Below are 4437 nucleotides of genomic sequence, written 5' to 3'. Positions count from 1 at the left end.
CTTTTTAGGATATGTGCACACGATGAGTATTTGGTGCAGACAAATACTAAAAAACTAGGTGCGTTTTTACTCCGTTTTGATGTGTTTCAGATTTTCAGAAATCTTTACACAATTGCTGTTTATCCCTTGAGTCTTATTTATTACTTTCTTGTTCAGATGTTGCTTTTTGCAGCATTTTTTTAAGCAGGTATTATGCAAATTAAAAGTTACTTTTTACAGAACCAGCAAAAGCTATGAGATTTCAGAAATCTCGCGCATACAATTGCTTTTTTTCTTGACTGGATTGGAAAACTGCTGCTTTTTTCTAAACTGCATCAGGTCAATTCTTTCAGCGTTTTGCAGCATTTTTGAACCATAGAAAGCAAAAACTCTGCAAAAACACAACCAATTTTTTTGGGTGAATTAGAATTAAACATGTACTGAAGACAAATGAATGATACATAAGATCTACATAGAAAAATCAAGCCAACCCCCCGCCCTCGCCCCTTGAGGCAAAACCTGATTTTTTAAGTAATTTTTTTACTGCCAAGAGAGCAGGTTTTGGCAGCATAAATACCCAAAAACCCGCAGCGTCCCCCAGGGTCCGCACTTCTTGTTTACAGCAGGATTGCTGTATATCTGCGCTTCATGATGGACGACGTCATTCTAAAATCTCTTCTATCTCTATAGGTGTTTGTGAGAAAGAGACGACTGTTTATACAAGCGTCCCTATGACAATAATAGGTTTTGCTATTAAATGGCTGTCGTGTTGTTTCTGGTAAGTAAAGTATAACAGAAAGGAGGTGATGAGTGGGGCGTGTCTATGTCGTCTATAGGGCTTCATGGGGTTGCACAGTGCGCCACCGCTCTGCATTATTCTGCACTTTCCTTCTTCTTTCCATGATCCGGTCATTAAAGATTTCCTCTGCTATTTCCTATTTTCAGTAAGAAACCAAAGGTTCAGGAAACAGAGGAGCTGGTAGCAATACTAACTGATGACCCAGGTAAGGACAACAATGAAAAGGAAAGCAGTGAATACACGGATTGTGTTTATGTGTCCATTTTCTTTACTGCTTATTGGGTAGGAGAATTTTGGGGCGAGATACAAGAAAAAACGACCAAAAATGGATGAAAATTGGGTCCAGCGCAGTGATGAATAATGGTCAATTTTTCCTTTAATGCAAAACACCCCCAAAACAATGGACGTCTGAATAGGCTTTACATCTGCTTAATTCACAATTAATGCAACAGATAATATCCACTGTATAAGGCCGGGTTCAGACTAACATTAAAATTATCAGATCAGTATCGTCTGCAAATGGCAAACATGGCTCAGTCTGTGGATGGCTCCGTGAGCTTGTCTGGTTGCAGAGTGGAGTCATATGGAGGTATAGTATGACCCCACAGACATCTATGGGGCTGCATTACAGCATGTACGCTTTGTATTTGTATGGAGACATTATACGGCTGTGTGCATGAGAACTTAAAGTGTAACCGTCATTTAAAACTTTATTTCATAAATCAATAGCACACATGAAAATAAGCATCTTTGTAATATATCTTATCAGAGAAATCTGCTTCTTTTTCTGCCAGAATTCATCAGTCTTCCCCATTACTGAGATAAGAGATGGAACTTGTTACTGATGAGATTCTATGACAATGGGAGAAGGAGGTGGAGCTCTGCCTCTAGCTCCCCCCAGGAGGGGGGCTCTGAATCTAGCTCCTCCCTGGAGAGGGTGGAGCTGTGCCTTTACCTCCTCCCAGAAGGGGGTGCTCTGCATCTATCTGCTCCTAAGAGGTGGGGCTCTGAATCTAGCTCCTCCCAAGAGGGTGGAGCTCTGACTCTTGCTCCTCCCATAAGGATGAAGTTCTGCCTCTAGCTGCTCCTAAAAAGCTGTGGCTCTGAATTTAGCTCCTCCCAGGAAGGTGGAGCTCTGGCTCTAGTTGCTCCTAAGAAGTGGGGCTCTGGTTCTAGCTCCTCCCAGAAGGGTGGATCTCGGCATCTAGATCCTCCCAGGAGGGTGGAGCTCTGCCTCTTGCTCCTCCCAGAAGTGTAGAGCTCTGTGTTTAGCTGCTCCTAGGAGGGTGGGATTTTGAATCCAGATCCTCCCAGGAGGGTGAAGCTCTGTCTCTAGCTCCTCCCACTGCCACTAGCTCCTCCCTCCTCTCGCAATCATAGAATCTCATCAGTAACAACTTCCATCTCCTGTCTAAAAGGAATGACTGATCACTTCTGGTAGAGAAAGAAGCAGATTTCTCTGATAAGATATATTACAAAAATGTATATTTTCATGTGCACTATTGATTTATGAAATAAAAAATAAAACAATGGTTACACTTTAAGGAATTTTTAATTGAGCGATTCTGTAGCAGAAGAGACACGTAGAACAAATATTTCTAATTTAGTTTGGTTATTTATTGGCTGCCTCCTTTCCACATAACGCAGATATCTTATATGTTGTAGTGATATTGGGCCATCGGCTTCTGTTACACTCATAGAACTAATGACAGAATCTTCTTTTGTTCAACAGAGAATCCCTTCTACTACGTCAGAGAAGAGGAAATAGTGAAATGGGTGAAGTCAGTGGAAGGCTGAAACAGCTGAAGAAAGGAGAAAATGATGATTTCCAGACCACATCAACAGCATCATCATTATAATAATGCAAGGTCTCAGCAATGGACCTGGGAAGGGTGAGTGAGCACCAGGAGCAGTGGGGAGAGACTCAGCATCAGACCAGGCGAGGGTGAATAAAGCACAATTTCTAACACTAATGGAGCTTATAAAAAGAAATCTTGAAAGGGTCAACTCCTTTAATAAAATAAAAATCTTTATATATAAAGCAGAACATCTGTGTGTAGAGCTCATTGAATACAAAACCACAGTTTTCACCTGATTTGAGTGACATTTTGCACGGTCTTTAACACCAGACTAAAAATACCGCGAACATTAAAACTCAAAATCTACCCCCCTTCACAAGATTTGACCACTCAATTTAGGCTCTATAGAGGAAATGGGTGTCTGTCTGTTGAATGCAAAACCACAGTTCTTGCACAAAGGGTCTTAAAGTGACATTGCCCAAAGAGTTGTTATTATAGGGGCAGCAACCAAATAGTCACTAAGTTGGCGCCACCTGCTACTGTAAGTCGCTATAAAGTCTGTAATTATAGAAACGTTTGCCAACAACCAGAGCAGAAGTAACTGGGGCCTCATTTATGAGCATTACCTCACAGCAAGATTGGTCTGGTTGTCTATATCCACTGCAAAAGTACGGTAACTGGGATCTCATTTTTGAAGGTTGCCTCACAGTAGGATCGTTTTTGTTGCCTACAGCCACTACAGAAGTAACTGGGGCCTAGTTTATGAAGATTGCCTCACAGTAAGATCGCTCTAGTTGTCTATAGCCACTGCATAAGTAACTGGGGCCTCATTAATGAAGATTGCCTCACAGTAAGATCGTTCTGGTTGCCTATAGCTCTTGCAGAAGTAACTGGGGTCTCATTTATGAGAATTACCTCACAGTAAGATCGTTCTGGTTGCCTATAGCCAATGCAGAAGTAACTAGGGCCTCATTATGAATATTACCTCACAGTAAGATCTTCCTGGTTACAGCCCCTGCAGAAATAACTGGGGCCTCATTTATGAGAATTGTCTCACAATAAGATCATTCTGGTTGCCTATGGCCAATGCAGAAGTAATTAGGGCCTCATTTACGAAGATTACCTCACAGTAAGACTGTTCTGGTTTCTGATAGTCACTGCAGAAGTAACTGGGGCCTCATTTATGAAGATTGCCTCACAGTAAGATCATTCTAGTTGCCTATAGCCCATGCAGAAGTAACTTTGGGTCTTATTTATGAGAATTGTCTCACAGTAAGATCGTTCTGGTTGCCTATAGCCAATGCAAAAGAATTTAGGGCCTCATTTACGAAGATTACCTCACAGTAAGATCGTTCTGGTTGCCTACAGCAAATGCAGAAGTAACTGGGGCCTCATTTATGAAGATTTCCTCACAGTAAGATCCAGTGTATGACTGGCCCAACAGAGCACCAAGGAATCCTCTGGTGGGCCCCGGGTCCCCAGTAGGCCCCCATGCTTTATATTGTGCGGGGTACTGTGGGCTTGTTACTGCGAGCTGGGCAGGGGTGTTTTTCAGGTCCCCAGCCTTTCCATCATAAACTGTAGTGATCGCACAAATTCTGTGTGATCTCTGCAGTTTCTGCGGTTGCAGAATGATCTGTGGTGACATCACAGTCATGTGATTCACCAAAGGTCCTTGTACTGCGGGAGTCAGTCTTCAGGCCTGCACAAAATAAGGTGCACGTGTGGTGCCCCTGAGGCCTCAATCGCCTTAGGGTACTGCATCTGATTTAGGGTGCTGGACTGATCCAGGTAAGAGGGAGCTAATAGCTGGTGTTTGGAGCTTTACACTTGTATAACTTCCTGTGTTCATATCAAGTT

The 4437-nt window shown here is 42.5% G+C and overlaps 1 long non-coding RNA gene across 1 annotated transcript; it reads left to right on the top strand.

Annotated features, from left to right (window-relative positions):
* Positions 1–673: 673 nt before the first annotated feature.
* Positions 674–2775, top strand: LOC142294961 (uncharacterized). Its single transcript, XR_012751325.1, has 3 exons — positions 674–757; positions 925–983; positions 2511–2775. It is a non-coding gene; the product is annotated as an uncharacterized LOC142294961 (long non-coding RNA).
* The last annotated feature ends 1662 nt before the right edge of the window (positions 2776–4437 follow it).

Source organism: Anomaloglossus baeobatrachus, chromosome 3 (genome assembly GCF_048569485.1).
Source record: "Anomaloglossus baeobatrachus isolate aAnoBae1 chromosome 3, aAnoBae1.hap1, whole genome shotgun sequence".
Classification (NCBI taxonomy): Eukaryota; Metazoa; Chordata; class Amphibia; order Anura; family Aromobatidae; genus Anomaloglossus; species Anomaloglossus baeobatrachus.
This window is presented reverse-complemented; position numbering and strand designations above follow the sequence as displayed.